Source organism: Canis lupus, chromosome 30, assembly GCF_048164855.1.
Source record: "Canis lupus baileyi chromosome 30, mCanLup2.hap1, whole genome shotgun sequence".
Taxonomy (NCBI): Eukaryota; Metazoa; Chordata; class Mammalia; order Carnivora; family Canidae; genus Canis; species Canis lupus.
In genome coordinates this window covers 7,432,134-7,451,610 of record NC_132867.1, presented here as the reverse complement: position 1 = coordinate 7,451,610, position 19,477 = coordinate 7,432,134, and the positions used below count along the sequence as shown (strand labels likewise).

Genomic DNA, 19,477 nt, shown 5'->3' with positions numbered 1-19,477 from the left:
TCTAAATGCATAAATTAAAAGACAGAAATTTTCAGAGTGGTTCACAAAACAATACCCAATTATATGTTGTCTATAAGAAACCTACTTTATTTTTTTAAGATTTTATTTATTTATTCATGAGAGACATAGAGAGAGAGAGGCAGAGACATAGGCAGAGAGAGAAGCAGGCTCCATGCAGGGAACCTGATGTGGACTCGATCCCAGGACTCCAGGATCATTCCCTGAACCAAAAGCATATGCTCAACTACTGAGCCACCCAGGAGTCCCAAGAAACCTACTTTAAATAAAAAGACATATAAATTAAAAATAAATAGGTGGGAAAAAATATGCCATGCTAAGACTGATCAAAAGAAAACAGAAGTAGCTATGTTAACTTCAGACAGTGCAGACTTCAAAGCAAGGAAAATTATAAGGGACATAAAGTAATCAGGGACATTACATAATGATAAATAGGTCAATTCCTTAGAAAAATTAATAATCCTTAATATACATATACACACCGGAGTGTTAATCTATGTGAGTCAAAAACTGAGCTGAAAAGAGAAAAATATTAATTCGCTAGCAGAGTTCAACAGCCCTCTATCAGAAATGGACAAATCCAGCAGCCAGAAAATCAGTAGGACACAATTGAACTCAATAACACCATAAGTCAACTAGATATAATGTACATCTATAGTCTACTTCATCCAACAATAGCAAAATGTATCTTGCTCATACATTCTCAAGCTCTTATGGAACATTCACCATAATAGACTATATAATGAGTCATAAATCACACCTTAACAAATTAAAAAAGAGAAATAATACCATACCTATTTTTATTTATTTTTAAAATCTTTGTTTAAATTCCAATTAGTTAACATACAGTGTGATATTAATTTCAGGTGTACAATATAGTGATTTAGCACTTTCATACAAGACCAGTGCTTATCACAAGTGTACTCCTTAATCCCTATCACCTATTTCACCCATCCTCACACCCACCGCCTCCCTGATAACCATCAATTTGTCCTCTATAGTTAAGAATCTGTTTCTTGGTTTGCCTATCTCTCTTTTTTTTCCCTTTGCTTGTTTTGTTTCTTAAATTTCATATATGACTGAAATCCACAATGCAATTAAACTAGAAATAAGTAACAGAAAGATAACTGGAAAAATCTCCAAATATGTGGAGATCAAACAACATATTTCTTAATAACACATGGTTCAAAGAATAAATCTCAAGAAAAATTAAAAAATAGTTTGAACTAATTGAAAATCAAAAAACAATTTATCACAACTTGTGGGATACAGGAAAATTCATGGCATAGAACGCATATATTATAAAAGAAGAAAGATCTAAAATCAATGATCTTAAATTTCCAATTTAGGAAACTAGAAAAAGAAGAGTAAATTAAATCCAAAGTAAGTAGAAGAAAAGAAACAATAAGAATTAGAGCAGAAATTAGTGCAGTTGAAAACAGAAAATCTATAATATATTCAACAAAACCAAAAGTTGGCTTTTTGAAATCATTAATAAAATAGGTTTGTGTCTATCCAGGCTAAGAAAAAAAAGAGAGAAGATATATATTATTGGCATAAATGAAAGAGACATCAGTATACTCCATGGACATTAAATGCATAATGAAGACATGCTCTGAGCAACTCTCTGCCAACAAATTAAATAACTTGGATGAAATAGACCAGTTTCTTAAAAGTCATAAACTACCAAAATTCACATAAAAGAAATAGACAATCTGAATATGTCTATAGCTCTTAAAGAGATTGAAACAATAATTAATCTCCCTAAAGAGAGAGCTTGACCAAGGCCAGATGGGCTCACTAGTGAATTCTTCTAAATATTTAAAGAAGAAATGAAACCAGTTCTCTTTTATAATCCCTTTTAGGGGATAGAAGTGGAGAGAATACTTGCTTACTTATTCTGAGGCCGGCATTACTGTAAAACAAAACCAAATAAATACATTACACAGAAAAGAAACTGCAGACTAATTTCTTTCATGATTATAGATGCAAAAATCGTCAGCCAAATATTATCAAATCAATTCCAAAAATTTATAAAAAGAATCACATGCCATTACCAATGTGATTTATCCAGATATGCAAGGATCGTTCAACATTTATAAATCAATTAAGGTAATCTGTCATATCAACAGGTTAAAACAGAAAAACTACATGATCATATCAGTAGGTGCATCAAAAGCACTTGGCAAAAATCAAACACATGTTTATGACAAAAAGTCTCAGTAAACTAGGAATGGAGGGAAACTTTCTATACTTGGTAAAAACTATAAAAACCTACAAGTAACATCATACTTAATTGTGAGAAATCTGAAGCTTTTCTGCTAAGATCAGGAACAAGACAAGGATATTATCCTCTCTCACTATTATTTTTCAACATCTCTTTCTTCGATTCTATCAAGTAGTATTTTTATATTAAAATTAATTAAATTTTATTAAATTAATTTTGTAATAATAGCATTATTTCCCTTTCACTACTGAAATGTGAATATTTAAACTATTAGGAAATGCTTACGTAAAAATCAATGGACATTCTTTCTAAGCCTATCTTTAGTCATCCTTTATGCAGGCATGCTGTATAGCCAGTTAGGAGGGCCTCGGGGCTTACTCAGCATCCCTGTGTCTACACCCTTATGATGAAAACTGTAGGAGGAATACAAGTAGTTGTCTGCCATTTAGTTCTCATGAGAAGAGCAAGGAAATTATGACATAAAGTTCAATATTCAATGGCCTTTCCCCCATATCTTTCTTATTTTTTCAAAATAACAATTTATGCCAAGGAATTCATTTTAATCTAAAATGTTTATATTCAAATCTATGTTTTTCTTTACCTATAAGTCAGACTGATAATGCAGCAATCTCTGACTGCTTCCATTCTAGTTTTAAAATTATGAACCATTTGTTTATTATGAAGAGATTCTATTTCAAAAAACTACTTTTAAGAAATATTAGAATTTTGTGCAAATAGGAACTTCTTTCTCCTTTTTTTTTTTTTTTAGAGAGAGAGAGAATGTGGTGGGTGGGGGAGGAATAAGGAGAGAGAAAATCTTAAGCAGGGTCCATGTCCAGCACAGAGCCTGATGCAGATCTTGAACTCAAGACCCTGAGATTATGAGTCTGAGTTGAAATCAAGAGTTAGTCTCTCTTGCTGACAGTCTTTCAACTAAAAAGTTATGAGACAGACAAACAGAAAGGTAAACACACATGCCTGGAAACTGGCATGATCCCTTCTCCTAAATCTTTATTTCAGAGAGTTTGCTGGACAGTGAGGAAGTTTTTCATTTTTTTTACGTCCTGGTCTAGACGGTCTTAGGCAGATTTAATGTTTTTGAGTCTCAGAGATAGGCCCTTCTCAGTGATCTGCCCCTTTTGCAGTGTTGTGTTATCACTAATCATCTGAGTTCAGGACAATTTATTGTCTTTGCTCCAGGGGTTACAGGTTCCCGTATCCCGTCACTTCATCTTTTCCTTCCCTCAACAACAGTGGTTCTTGATCTGTGCCCATGAGAAAAAGTTTGCGGTTCCACACTGAAGGGCGTAAGAGCTTTCATTTCTTTTCTTTTATCGTCCTTCATTCCTTTCATCCTTCTCTCCTTCTCTCCTTCCTTCCTTTCTTTTTTTTTTATTTTTAAAATTTATTTATTCGTGAGAGACACAGAGAGAGGCAGAGAAATAGACAGAGGGAGAAGCAGACTCCCCACGGGTAGCCTGATGTGGGATTCCCTCCCAGGACCCTGGAATCATGACCTGAGCTAAAAGCAGATGCTCAACCAATGAACCACCCAGATGGCCTCCTTTTTTTTTTTTTTTTTTTTTCTTTCGGGGAAAAGGTTTGAGCAGAGTTCCTGTCTTTTCCACACAAGCACACCTTCCTCTCCCAGACCTGTACCACTGAGAAACACTGTCTGACTCTGCATCCTACACTCATATTTCTTATGAGTAGCCAGTGAAAATCATGAAGTAGAACCTGAGAGTGGCACAAACCCTGTTTGTGTCTTTGGCTCCGTCAGGTTCTGTACTCTCATGAAAGACAGTATTTAGCTGTTAGCAATTAATGAAAAAAAAATCTGAATTCTTATTCATTTGCATTGCAGCCCAGTGTGTTTTGGTGTCACAATTGTGCCAGTTTTCTCATCTAACCAAAGGCAGGTACCTCTAAGGCTATTTGGGTGTCCTGCAACCTTAAGTCTCTGATGGGTTCAAGACAAATTTTGATTTTGAGATTATCTGTTTCTTACTGGTTGTTAGATTTGAAGGAACACTTTTTCCCACTTCCTATATCCTAAGAGTAAATGAGAAGTAACCTTTTAGATATATTTTAAAGTCCTTAATTGCAGTTTCCAGATGGCATACATTTGTCATTTGAACTTTGGAGGAACATTTGGAGTTTAAGTGCCTCTTCAGGACACCAAGAAAGAATTGACATTTATTTAAGGAAGCAGACATCATGAAATCATTCCCAAGAATAATTTTGGTTTGCCTTTATACTCAACATGAAAAATGATCTTAAAGTCTACACAGCTTGCCCCTCAGGTAGGCTTAATATTTCTTAACATCTGAGCCACTGTTTAATTGAACTTTCTCCAATGTCAACATCTAAAAAAAGTTGCAACTGGAAATGATAGCATATTATAGGAGGAATCAAAACTAGTATTGCTATTTGAGTCCCACTTTTACCAGTTATTATAAGACAAGACTCCTAACTTTTCTCATCCTCCACAATATAGGTAATAATTTCTATTTCTAGAGGTGTAGAAAGGATGATAATTGAATACATGACCAAGAATGATAAAATGTAAAGTGCTATAAAATAGTATTTTTTTGACATAAGATATATGGAAAATTTTACTCCAAATCTATTTCAGGAGAGCAAAAAAGTAAAAGTTATATGAAACAACATTGGTGGGTGAGTTTCTTTTTTTATTATTAAACAGTTCAATTATATCACTAGTTAATATCTTCATGATGAATACTTCCACAGAAATAAAACACTAATGTTTTGGTGTGATCATTTTTTTTAAGCATAAAGAAAAATTTTTAGTTATAAAACTGGTATTGAAGAGAAACTTTCCAATTATACCAATATTTTGAAGAGAAAATCATTCAAAGTATAAAATGCTAACTTACCTTCCTTATGCCAGGAACTATTATATACAGGGACTTGAAAGGAAACATGAGATCTCTTGAATTTCAATGTTGGAACTGTAAACAAAAGTGAGAATAAGGTTAAAGGAACCAAGAAGTAATGGTAAGCAATTCAGAGATTATTAAAAATGGCTACACCTTAATACTCCTTAGGTTTGAAGAAGCAAAAGGAGAAAGCAATAATCTATATCTGCTGAGAGCTTTAGCCTTGAAACAGCAGCCATGATACAGGAGCTCTGGTCTTAGATGGAAGATTGGGGTCATTGCCAAACTATAGGCCCTAGTGACCCCAAGGGAATAAGCAAACCACCTGTTTTTTCTTTCATGTTTTAATGTCCTGTGAGTGAATCCCATTGGATTAAAGCAAAGGAAGGCCAGGGATCAACAGGCTACAGGTAAAAAAGTGAGCAAAAGTCAGGCTCCTGTAGTACAAAACAGGGCAGAAAAGGACAAAGAGTGGATCTGGACAGGTACACAAAAAAATATCTAGCTTGCTATGTTTATTAGTTACTATTTCTTGTTCACCTTCAGCTGCTCAGTATGCACTGCTAATTATCTATGAGCCATCTTTTCTCTAGTAAACTAAGGAACAGATTATCTCATCTATATTGGATACTCATCTCATTAGTAATCAGTGGCTTTAATTCTCCAAAATTTCATCTGAAACATTCTTAGTCTAGTCTACATTTGAGGTTAATGAAGACTTTGAGATCTCCTGCTGTCTCAACTGGGAGCCATAGACCAGTCTATTCTCCCACTTCCACCCCAGTTCACCTGCTACGGATACTGGATAACTTATTTGGCACCTTTGCAAAAGTCTCTTTTTCATAGGTCTCCATGATATGGGCATTTAGGATAGTAATGCAGGAAAAAAAGACTATTTCTGCCACTAGTCATCTATCTGTGACTGTTTTGAATACCTCCCTATTTTTAGAGGACTAAGCCCTTTATAAATTTGTCTTTAATGATTTTCCTATCCACATTGTCACATGGTTCATTTCCAAAGCTGTTTAAGAAAAAAAGTAAAGATCTAATGAGTCTGATTCTCTTCTTTTGGCATTGAATGTACATACAAGGTGATGCTGTGTGGTATATGTGGGAGTTTGTGCCATCATACTATGCCTACTTTGGGATATATGTCTGCTGTTGGATCATCACTCCATGGAAATATATTTAAAGAAAGCAAACTAACCATTTTCAGTAGCACATAGGAAAATAAAGACGAAGGGACATAATGGAATAAGACATCTGACTGGAAAATAAATAAGAGGAAAAAGTATCATTATGGCACCAAAAGGTAAGTTGAAATATTAGATCTATACATCCCACTAAAATTTGGATTAGTATTTTTCACAGAGCAGTAAGCATTTTCCTAAAGGAATAGACTTAAATATGGCCCTTGAACAAATAAATGTAAAAGCACTTTCTTTGTCCTCAGTCAAACTTACTTTGCTTTTTTAACACCATAAGGAAAAGACAGCTTGGATTTCAAACTGATTCTTAAAGCAGTAGAGCTGTATAAATCTTTATGTAAAAGATCTTATGTCTCATTTAATTTTGAAATGGTACAGTTAATAATCAGAACCCTGTTTATTAAAACTATAAACTGAATCTTATAAAATCTGTGCTTGACAAGAATTCTGTTTAAAAAATATTCATGTGGAATATTTCCCAGATTATCCATCTGTGTTTCTAATTTATTCCACTAAGGATAAAAATGTCAGGATTGTAGGGTAGGAATAATGACTGAATTCATGAGCAGTGGTTAGACTAAATTTGATATGAAATAATTATGGTGGATGCCCCTTCAAAAAAATCTGGCTGTAAATGTATTTAGCTAAAAATAGAGTTTTGGAGTTAAGCTTTCTAGAAGCAAAACATGCAGAATATTATTTTATGAATTACAAAATACAACAGGGTGAAAGGATCATCATTTGAAATGACTGCTCCTACAGGCAGCAAAAACAGGTAGCAAAAACATCAGGTGGAAGGAATCATGAATTACCAGTTTCTAATACAATTTGAGGCTAATAAAGTACTGTAATAAATACTGTAAGTCCTTCATGAAGAATATAAAGTTATATAGAAGAAAAAATTCTGGCTTCATCACTACTCTAATATAAATCAGAGTTTCTATTTATATCTGCAAACCATGATGACAAAAATCAGTGTAACCTGTTTTAAACTATAGCTGCATCTAATTATAATGAACTTCATGAATGGGGTTTAGTGCCTGGAGATTATCTGGATATATAGTTTTACCTTTGATAAAGCCTCATAGCAGGTGAACTAAGCCTCTTGATGTTCTATTAGGGAATACTTAAGACAACTTAGCTTTTGTAATTGTGTTTGAGGGTTTAGGACACCTTTGGTGCCCTGTTTCCAAGAAAGTTTGATGAAATAATATGATTAAATGTCTCTAAGAATATTTCTGAAATATACACTTGATTTATATCTTCTGAAACACTTAGTTTAAAGTCTACCTATTAGGGAAAGAAATATGTTATTTTAAAGCTCGTTAACCATAGTGCAAGTAAGAACACATAAAGCAATTAAAATATGTTTAGTTCAGTGCACCTGTAAGTAGAAAATGTTTCAAGCATACTCTTATGTGCTTTTGGTGGGATAACAATAAGAGAATCACATTAAATTATCTAATTTTTATTCATGCATGTCTTGGTAGGAACAGGGATTGAATTAATTGTCCATAGATTTTTCAATTGGATCTAGAAGAGAAGGCCTGTACAAATTGGTCCCAAAAGAATCAAAACTACTATTATAGAATCATAGTTACAGTTTACTTGAATATACCATATACAAAAACTGTTGTGTTTTTTATATAAGAAATATTTGCCTATCGAGTCCATTCTATTCTCATTTTTGTTACCTCATTATGCTTTTCAATGAGTGAATTCAAGAGGTAAAAAATTTTATTTTTTCCTTTTCATCATTATTTTAATATGTAAATGTTTTAATTTTTAAGGTTGAAAAGTATTTACTTTGTAATATTCAAATACAGCATAGACATAGAGATTAGGAAAATATTTTTAGAATATCATAATAAAATCAATTTAAGTAAAATAATCTTAATGAGGATTTTAAAACTACATAACTATAAGTCAGCTTATCTGGATCTTGGAGTGAATTTGTCTGGCTGTAAGGGATTATGGTCAGTTACCTTGGTCACAATAAAGATATAATGAATTGTTACATAATATAAATTATTTAATATACATGGGTGTGTGTATATATTAAATATATATGTTTATATATTAAATATATGTGCATAGATTTATATGTATATATTAAAAGACACATGGTATTTGTTATACACATCATAAAATAAGTTTTCTTTATAAAATTAATAATCAGCCATTTTTCTGGTTTTCAAAATGTGCAAAGTCAGATCTGTCATAAAGCAACTCGACCATTAATACCAAGTTTAAACAAACAAAAATGCTTTATGTAAGAATTGATGTTATCTTTATATATCATTGAAAGTTCATGGTTTTTTTCCACAGATTTTCCAATGTTAGGAAATTGTGCATTATTACAGCTTGGAAGTCAGTTATCATTTATTAAAAAAAAAAAAAAAGCTCTGTGGGAGGAAAACCACTAACAGTGGAAGGGGCAATAGAAGTAATTGCTCAGAATAATTGTCTTTGTGATAATACTTGGCATGATCATGAAAATGTGAGTACTTATGGCAACACTTAATTGTTGCCTCTAGGGACATCATTTTACTTCTGGAAAAGAAAAAATTATCTTTTCAAGGTAATATTCCAAAAATACAGGGAAGGTTAACCAATTAATTGGAAAACTGGGAAAAGAAAGAAATACTGAGTACCAATAGAAAATTCAGAGATAATTTATTTTATATATTCATTTACTGTGAAACATCTTAAAAGATGGAATGTTGGGATATTTATATCTTCCAATCTAATTAAAACAATTCCATAAATCACATATAGAAATTTTCCTCACATTTGCGTGAAATGTTATGAAGAATGCAGAATCAAGAAAATCAAGTTGGTCTTTGAAGAGTCACATGCTAACAAAGTTATCATTTAAGGTACATTATTTTTACTGTAGTTACCTTATTTATTCTTCAAATTTAGTGATGTGTGTCCCAGAACTTAAGACATTTTGTCCTGAGTCTAAAGATAGCACACCAGAAGAAAACAAAAATCCGTGTTTCTAAAAATCCAGGTTGAGAAACGTTTATGTATATGTGTGACTAGGACGATCAGTGTATGTGGACTGGTTTGTAAAAAGTAAATCGCATCCTGAATGCATATAAAGATATGTGGAAAACCTAAAGATCTCTGATATAATCTGTAAGGCTTATAAGACAATACAGATGGGAATTACATGATATAAAAATATAAAATGACATGGTGTTATAACTGGAGATACTTAATACATTGGTCCTACTTCCTTTCTCTTAATCATCATGTCAGAAATAGAATGGTCAACAAATATTCATAGTCTCTCCTACATTTTTCAACTTCCATGTGATTGGCTGAGAAGCATGATGTGATAAATTTTGACAATGAGTTATGGATAGAATGATGTGTACTAATTACAGACCAAGGCAAAAAAGAGCTGGTACACACATCTCCAGTTGTTTCTTCTTCTGTTTCATAGATCCAGGTGACTAGATGTTCCCAGAAGGTGCATGTGTAAGAAAGTGAAGCGTATTTCAGACTGGTGTCCTGTGTGACTCTGTGGAATACAGCCTCCATCCAAAATTGTGATGGATAAGTAGAATGATAAAGACCTAAATATTTGTTGTGTTAATCCCCTGCAATTTTAGAATTTCTATTTTTACTGAGACAAAACTTATCCTATACTTACTAAAATATAGATGAAGAAATAGTATGGAGAAAATAGAGATATTATTTATCTTTTCTCAATTAAGATTATCAGGTAATCAGGAAAAATATTTTCAAGGACAACCTTAGTCTATTTTTCCACATCAAATAATATTTTATCATTTTTTAAGAACAAAAAGTTTTAAAAATTAAACATCTTTGCTAGCCACAGATGACTTACTATAATGACTTTTTGTTTCATGCTTTGGAGTATTTTTACTGGTATTCAACTCTTTATCAAATTCTCCTCTAAAATCAATTACTTTGTTCACAGTCACTTTTATTAAAATAATCCTAGATTCTAATTTTTTAGGAAAACATGGAAAAGTAAAGTCAGGTCACAACCTCTGTAGGAAATAAGAAATCTTCATTAATAAACAATTAAATATTAATTAATATTATTAATAATGTATTGTTTATGAATTATAATTTATAAAAGGTATCTATTGGCTTCTAGTTATTACTTCAGAAACATAAGATACATGTTCTTTAGGAAACATGAGATATTAAAGATATTCATAGCAGCATCACTGAAGTCAAATGATTTCATAAATATTTGCTATAGTTTTTTTCTACTATGCCTAAAATAAATGGCTTTTGAAAATAATAGTTGAAGTGAGACTAAGGTGTTTAATCATTCTGAAAACCTATTTACTGTGTACATATCACATAGCAATAGAGATGATTTCTATTATAGCTCAAACCAAAACACAATTAGAAACAAATAGTTTTCTTCCCTCTGAGAGTTTGAAATCCATGCTACCCCTTCATTTCTTGAGATTTCTTCCTGTGTAGGGGGTGAATTTTCTAGGGCTAGTGTGTAAGAAAAATTACTGGGATCCCCTGCAGCCAGCAAGTCAAGCAATCTGATATCCTTGAAAAGACAGTGAAAATGAGTTCCGTAATAAAACCTATTCCTGGGGATTGGTGGTGACTATTGTAGACTACACAAATGGTTGCTGCTTTCCTTGGAGATTCAGGGTAGAAGCTATTCTATATGCCTTCAGTGGAGTTAACCTGTTTGTCAGATTTTGTAATGCAAGGTAATACCTAAATAAACAAGATCTTAAGTAAAGAATGGATACAATTTCTATGTAAATTAGATATCATTGCATGATATTCATGTTTTTTTTTGTTATGTATAACTAAAGAATTGTGTATTCAGCAATAATAATGGAATGATCAATAAAGATGTCCTGCACTTTGACCAAAATTGGTCTATAAATAGATGTAAGTTAAATAGGCCGTTTTTATCACAAACTAAATTTGATGCACACTGCAAAAGTAATGCCTATCTTGCTATACTCATGAGAAAGTATTTTTGAAGGTTTGTGGTATTGAAGGTATGGCGGGATCTCATTTAAAAAAAAATTCCTTAATGATTTCAAGATCTAACAAAAGCAAAATCAGCATATAACTCATACAATTAAAGTTTTCTTAAATATTATAGCTGTGCCTTATGATTAGTGAAATTCAAAATACTTATTAGGGTTTCTTCATTCCTCAAAAAGCTTTTGGGTTTGGCAGAAATTAATTTGTAATTTAAATTAAAGATAAGCTTTGATGATTCACAAAAGTCTGAATGTTCTTTTTATCAGCTTACTTGATAGTAAATCAAGATTTGGGTATGTTTTTCTTTTGAACCTTCTTCCTCAAGTGTTTTCCTTTCATGTAAGACACTTTCCTCAAGTCTTGTGCCAAATTTGGGTTGGCATTTTAAAAATGACTCTGTGTTGAAATCTTAATTGTGACATTTCTCCACAAAATGTGTTATTAAAAAGCAGTAGAGAAAAAAGTTTTATGGTGTTCACAGTAACATATTATTTAATATTGAAAAACAATCTCTTAATTTTTTATGCTATATTTGTTTGAATCAAAAGTTCCATGGGTGGAATATAGCTCCCTTTCTTTTAGTTATTCTAAACACATTTTCATAATTTTCCCACACATAGTACCATTATGCCCAGGGCACTGGTTCATGGACATTTGAGAAAACATTGAATAAACCCAGATCTCACTCCCCTAGCTCACAACATGCCCACTCTTACCTATATACTAGGATTCCAGCCAATTCTCTCCTCTTACCAATCCCTAGTGGACGGTAAAACTCTAGAATGGGAAAGCAGACTTACAGAGGTGGTTTATTATAATAGCATATCAGTATATTTAACTAAAAATATTCCTCCGTTGGGGAGCCTGGATGGCTCAGCCTGTTAAGACTCAAACATTTGATTTATGTTCAGATCATGATCTCAAGGGCATGGGATTAAGCTCTGCATCAGGCTCTTTGACTCAGCACTATGGCTTGCCCTCTCACACCCCCTGCTTGCACTCACACTGGCTTTCTCTCTCTCTCTCTCTCTCTCTCTCTCTCTCTCTCTCTCAAATAAATAAATAAATAAATAATAAAATCTTTTAAAAATAGGCCTATATTAACTAAATTAAACTTCTTATGAACTCATTGTATTCCTTCTTTTAATGTTTTTTAATTGAAGTTCGATTTGCCAACATATAGTATGACACCCAGGGCTCATCCCATCAAGTGCCCTCCTCAGTGCCTGTCACCCAGCCACCCCATCGCCCCGTCTACCTCCCCTTCCACTATCCCTTGTTCGTTTTCCAGAGTTAGGAGTCTCTCATGGTTTGTCTCCCTCTCTAATTTTTCCCACTCATTTTCCCTTCTTTCCCCTATAATGCCTTTCACTATTTCTTATATTCCCCGTATGAGTGAAACCATATGATGATTGTCCTCCAATTGACTCACTTCACTCAGCATAATACCCTCCAGTCCCATCCACATTGAAGCACATGGTGGGTAGTCATCCTTTCTAATGGTTGAGTAATTTCCATTGTATATATAGACCACATCTTCTTTATCCATTCATCCTTCTTTTCATTTTTTTAAAGATTTTATTTATTCATGAGAGACAGAGAGAGAGAGAGAGAGAGAGAGAGAGAGAGAGAGAGAGGCTCAGAGGCATAGGCAGAGGGAGAAGCAGACTCCATGCAGGGAGCCTGATGTGGGAATGATTCCAGGTCTCCAGATCAGGCCCTAGGATGAAGGTGGCGCTAAACACCGAGCCACTTGGGGTGCCAGTCCATTCATTTTTCGATGGACATCGAGGCTCCTTCCACAGTTTGGCTCTTGTGGACATTGCTGCTGTGAACATTGGGGTGCAGGTGTCCCAGTGTTCCACTGCATCTGTATCTTTGGGGTAAATCCCTGTAGGGCAATTGCTGGGTCATAGGCTAACTCTGTTTTTAACTCTTTGAGGAACCTCCACACTGTTTTCCAGAGTGGCTGCACCAGTTCACATTCCCACCAACAGTGCAAGAGGGTTCCCTTTTCTCCGCATCCTCTCCAACATTTGTGGTTTCCCGTCTTGTTATTTTCACCATTCTCACTGGTGTGAGGTGGTATCTCGTTGTGGTTTTGATTTGTATTTCCCTGATGGCCAGTGATGCAGAGCATTTTCTCATGTGCTTGTTGGCCATGTGTAACTCTTTGGTGAAATTTCTGTTCATGTCTTTTGCCCATTTCACAATTGGATTTTTTGTTTTTTGGGGTGTTGAGTTTAGTAAGTTCTTTATAGATCTTGGATACTGGCCTTTATCTGATATGTCATTTGCAAATATCTTCTCCCTTTCTGTAGGTTGTCTTTTATTTTGTTGACTGTTTCTTTTGCTGTGCAGAAGCTTTTTATCTAGATTAAGTCCCATTAGTTCATTTTTGCTTTTGTTTCCTTTTCTTCCATAGATTTATCTTGCAAGAAGTTCCTGTGGCCAAGTTACAAAGGGTGTTGCCTGTCTTCTCTTCTAGGATTTTGATAGATTCTTGTCTCACATTTAGATCCTACAACCATCTTGAGTGTATGTTGTGTCAGATGTAAGGGAATGGTATAGTTTCATTCTTCTGCATGTGACTGTCCAATTTTCCCAGCACCATTTATTGAAGAGAATTTTTTCCAGTGGATAGTCTTTCCTGCTTTGTCGAATATTAGCTGACCATAGAGTTGAGGGCCCTGTTCTGGGTTCTCTATTTTGTTCCATTGATCTGTGTGTCTCTTTTTGTGCCACTACCACAGTATCTTGATGATCACAGCTTTGTAGTACAGCTTGAAATCCGGCATTGTGATACCCCAGCTCTGGTTTTCTTTTACAATATCCCCTGGCTATTAAGGTCTTTTCTGATTCCATACCTCTTGAGCTTGAATCCATGGATTTTGATAAGGATTGCATTGAATGAATACATTGCCCTGGATAACATATACATTTTCACAATATTAATTCTTCCAATCCATGAACATGGAATGTTTTTCCATCTCGTTGTGCCTTCCTCAATTTCTTTCAGAAGTGTTCTATAGGTTTTAGGGTATAGATTCTTTACCTCTTTGGTTAGGTTTATTCCTAGGTATTTAGGGTTTTGAGTGCCATTGAAAATAGGATGGATTCCTCGATTTCTCTTTCTTCAGTCTCATTGTTGGTGTATAGAAATGCCACTGAATTCTGTGCACTGATTTTGTATCCTGCCACACTGCCAAATTGCTGTATGAGTTCTAGCAATCTTGGGTTTTCTATGCATAGTATCAGGTCATCTGCAAGAGGGAGAGTTTGACTTCTTCCTTGCCAATTTGAATTCCTTTGATTTCTTTTTGTTGCCTGATTGCTGAGGCTAGGACTTCTAGTACTATGTTGAATAGCAGTGGTGAGAGTGGAATCCCTGTCATATTCCTGATCTTGGGGGAAAGGTTCTTAGTTTTTCTCCATGGAGAATGATATTTGCTGTGGGCTTTTCATAGATGACTTTTAAGATGTTGAGGAATGTTCCCTCTATCCCTACGCTCTGAAGAGTTTTGATCAGGAATGGATGCTGTATTTTGTCAAATGCTTTATCTGCATCTATTGAGAGGATCATATTCTTGTTTTTTTTTTTTTTTTTTCTTCTTGATGTGATCTATCCCATTGATTGTTTTACGAGTGTTGAACCAGCCTTGTGTCCCGGGGATAAATCCTACTTGGTCATGGTGAATAATTTTCTTAATGTGTTGTTGGATCCTATTGGCTAGTATCTTGTTGAGAATTTTTGCATCCATGTTCATCAGGGATATTGGTCTTTAATTGTCCTTTTTGGTGGTGTCTTTTTCTGGTTTTGGAATCAAGATGATGCTGGCATCATAAAAAAATTTGGAAGCTCCATCCCTTTCTATTCTTCAGAGAAGCTTTAGTAGAATAGGTATTGTTTCTTCCTTAAACGTTTGATAGAATTCCCCTGGGAAGCCATGTGTCCCAGGACCTTTGTGTCTTGAGAGGTTTTTGACAACTGCTTCAATTTCCTCACTGATTATTGGCCTATTTGAGTTTTCAATTTCTTCCTGTTCCAGTTTTGGTAATTTTTGGCTTTCTAGAAATGGATCCATTTCTTCTAGATTGCCTAATTTATTGGCGTATATCTTCTCATAATATGTTTTTATAATCGTTTGTATTTCCTTGGTATTGGTGGTGATCTCTCCTCTTTCATTCATGATTTTGTTAATTTGGGTCTTTTCTCTTTGGTTTTTAATAAAGCTGACTAAGGGTTTATCTATCTTATTAATTCTTTCAAAGAACTAACTCCTGGTTTTGTTGATCTATTCTACAGTTCTTCTGGTCTCGATTTCATTGAGTTCTGCTTGAATTTTTATTACCTCTCTTCTTCTGTTTGGTGTAGGTTTTACTTGCTGTTCTTTCTCCAGTTCCCTTAGGTGCGAGATTAGCTTCTGTATTTGAGTTTTTTTTCTCAATTTTTTGAGAGAGGCTCATATTGCAATGTATTTCCTTCTCAGGACTGCTTTTGCTGTATTCCAAAGATTTTTAACGGTTGTATCTTCATTTTCATTAGTTTCCATGAATCTTTTTTAATTATTCTCTAATTTCCTGGTTGACCCACTCATCTTCTAATAGGATGCTATTTGACCTCTACGTATTTGAGTTTCTTCCAAATTTCTTCTTGTGATTGAATTCTAGTTTCAAAGCATTGTGGTCTGAAAATATGTAGGGGACAATCCCAATCTTTTGGTATCAGTTGACACCTGATTGGTGACCTAGTATGTGGTCTATTCTGGAGAAAGTTCCATGTGCACTTGAGAAGAATGTGTATTCAGTTGCATTCAGATGGAAAGTGCTGTATATATCTATGAAATCCATCTGGTCCAGTGCATCATTTAAAGCCCTTGTTTCTTTGGTGATGTTATGCTTAGAAGATCTGTCATTTGCAGAAAGTGCCATGTTGAAGTCTCCTACTATTAGTGTATTATTATCTGAGTACGTGTTTACTTTGGTTATTAATTGATAGATACACTTGGCAGCTTTCATATTAAGGGCATAAATATTCATGATTGTATGTTTCCTTGTCAGATAGATCCTTTAAGTATGATATAGGGTCTCTCTTCATCTCTTACTATAGTCTTTGGGATAAACTTTAATTTATCTGATATGAGGATGGGTCCCAGCTTTCTTTTGAGGACCATTTGAATGGTAAATGGTACTTTACCCCTTCATTTTCAGGCTAGAAGTGTCCTTAGGTCTAAAATAGTTTCTTGTAGACAGCAAATAGATGGGTCTTGCTTTACTTTTCTTTTTTTAAGATTTATTATTTCTTTCTTTCTTTCTTTCTTTCTTTCTTTCTTTATTTATTTACTTACTTACTTACTTATTTATTTATTTATGATAGATAGACATAGAGAGAGAGAGAGGCAGAGGCACAGGCAGAGGGATAAGCAGGCTCCATGCCGGGAGCCCGAAGCGGGACTTAATCCCAGGACTCCAGGATCGTGCCCTGGGCCAAAGGCAGGCACTAAACTGCTGAGCCACCCAGGAATCCCCGAGTCTTGATTTTCTATTCAGTCTGAAACCCTGTGTCTTTTGATGGGATCATTTAACCCATTCACGTTCAGAGTAACTATTGAAAGATATGAATTTAGTGTCATCGTAATACCTGCTCAGTACCTGTTTTTGTGGATTATTTCTTTGGGCTCCCTCTTTCTTTTACAGAGTCCCCCTTAATATTTCTTGCAGAGCTGGCTTAGTGGTCACATATTCTTTCAGTTTCTGCCTATTGTGAAATCTCTTTATTTCTCCTTCTATTCTGAATGACTCTTGCTGGATAAAGTATTCTTGGCTGCATGTTCCTCTCATTTAGTACCCTGAATATAACCTGCCAGCCCTTTCTGGCCTGCTAGGTTTCTGTGGAGCAGTCTGTTGCTAATGTGATATTTCTCCTCAGATAAGTTAAGAATCTCTTGTCTCTTGCTGCTTTAAGGGTTTTCTCTTTATCTTTCAAAATTGGAAATTTCACTGTTAAATTTAAGGTGTTGAACATTTTTTTATTGATTTGGGGGGGGGGCTTCTATCTTCTGGATCTAAATGCCTGTTTCCTTTCCCATATTAGGGAAGTTTCCACCTATGTTTTGTTCAAATATACTTTCTAGCCCTCCATCCCTTCAGGGCTCTCTGGCACCCCAATTATACATAGATTTTCCTTCTCAGGCTATCATTTATTTCCATTAACCTTTCCTCATCGTCTATTAATTGTTTTTCTCTTTTTTTCCTCAGCTACCTTCCTTGCCATCAACTTGTCTTCTATGTCACTCTTTCTTCTGCCTCATTAACCCTCATCATTAGGACCTGCAGTTTGGATTGCATCTCATTTAATTGATTTTAATTTCAGCCTGATTAGATCTAAAATCTGCAATCATGAAATCTCTAGAATCGTTTATGCTTTTTTCCAGGGCCACCTGTAGCTTTATAATTGTGTTTCTGAATTGGCTTTCTGACTTTGAATTATAATCCATATTCTGTAACTCTGTGGCAGAGAGTACTGTTTCTGCTTCTTTCTTTTGTAGTGGGTTCTTCCTTCTAGTCATTTTGCTCACTGCAGAGTTTCTGTGTGAGCGATCTGAGTCAAAAATATCAATCACAACCTAAGTAAATTTCACCCTAGATAATTCTGACAAAGTCATAGACAAGAAAATGAAAACAAATAGAACAAAATAAAACAAGGATCACCAAAGTGAAAAACAAATTTTAAAACCAAGTAGTAAAGAATTAAAGGCCAAAAATCTCAAAGAAGAAGAAAAGAAAAAGAAAAATAAGAGAGAAAAAAAAAAAGTAAGGGGGAAATTTAGAAAAGAGAAAAAAAGAAAAAAAAGGGGCTGAACTGGGAGATGGTGATTGTGAAGAAATTGTAGTGGAGGGAGAATGTAGTCTACCAAAGGGGTCCTAGAGGGTGATCCTCTTGGTTCTGAGTGTATTAAGTTCTGTATGTTAGAAGATGCTCAATCCTAAATTTATATATACCAGCGGTACTTATATATACCCCAATGTTGACCACCAAAACATAAATGAGATAAAAGAGATAAAAGATGGGGGCAGAATGGGAAGGAAGAGAGAATATAATCTCACAGAATGAACCAGCACAGTATTCCACTTGGTTCTGGGTGCATGTTGGTCATGTTTTAGAAAATATTAACTTCCACCATCATAGAACAAAATGAGGCAGAGAAAACAAAAAACAAAACAAAAGCCCTTATCTCATATATCTCCCAAAATTAAATTGCATATGTTGAGGGGAATCCAGAAGTGGAAAATATGTTTAAGACCTGTAATTATGGAAATATGAAAGTCAAAAAGGAAGAAACTTAAAAGTAAAGAGGTGGTAAAATATTGTAGTTAAGGTAGGAAAAGAGAAAACATATTGGACATTTTTAGTCTGATATATAAACTAGTCATAACAGAAAACAGGAAAAAAAAAAAAAAGGACCCTCTAGTGCTATATACTATTTTCCCTCAGCCCTGGGGGTTTCCAGGGCTTCTTGTTCAAGAACTTACTCTTCCCCTCTCCTTCCAACTGATCTTCTGGGGGAGGGGCTGCTGTGCTGATTCTCAGATGTGTGCACCTGGGGAGATGCCTCCACAACGAGTGCCGGGCTCAGTGGGAGCTGTTGACCCCGTGGGGCCCCTGTCCCCTCGTGCGACCCGCCCCAGACACGCGGTGACACTGGAGGAACTACACCAGTGGCAGCGGCCAGGTCTCCAGCCCTGGAGTCAGCTCCCTCAGCAACCACCTGCAGCTCCCAGTCTGCACTGGCCTAGGTGCTCCCCCGGGGGCCCTGACCTGCACAGCTTGGGGGTGCCCGGTGGCAGAGGCGGTCTCACTGTCCTGTGCCCTCCCCGCCTTCACCTGTCCCAGGGGGATCGCAGGATCTGGGGCTACGTCCTCTGGCACACTGGGATCCAGGGCCTGCACTGCTGGAATCGGGCTCGTGGGACCGGCTCCCAAAGGCAGCAGGGTGCAGCCCCCTCTGCCCAGAGTCCCCATCTGACCAATGGACTTCTCCCTGAGGCCCCGCCCAGTGCACTCCAGCCCTTTACCGAGATCGGCCACTGTGTGGGTGCACTATCCCCCA

General features: G+C 35.3%; 1 long non-coding RNA gene across 1 annotated transcript in view; it reads right to left on the bottom strand.

The window, feature by feature from the left end:
- LOC140621446 (uncharacterized) overlaps positions 1 to 19,477 on the bottom strand; it is a 349,277-nt gene that overhangs the window by 15,301 nt on the left and 314,499 nt on the right. The window contains exon 4 of the long non-coding RNA XR_012021127.1: positions 5,143 to 5,217. This is a non-coding gene — a long non-coding RNA (uncharacterized lncRNA). The remainder of the gene's footprint in view (positions 1 to 5,142; positions 5,218 to 19,477) is intronic.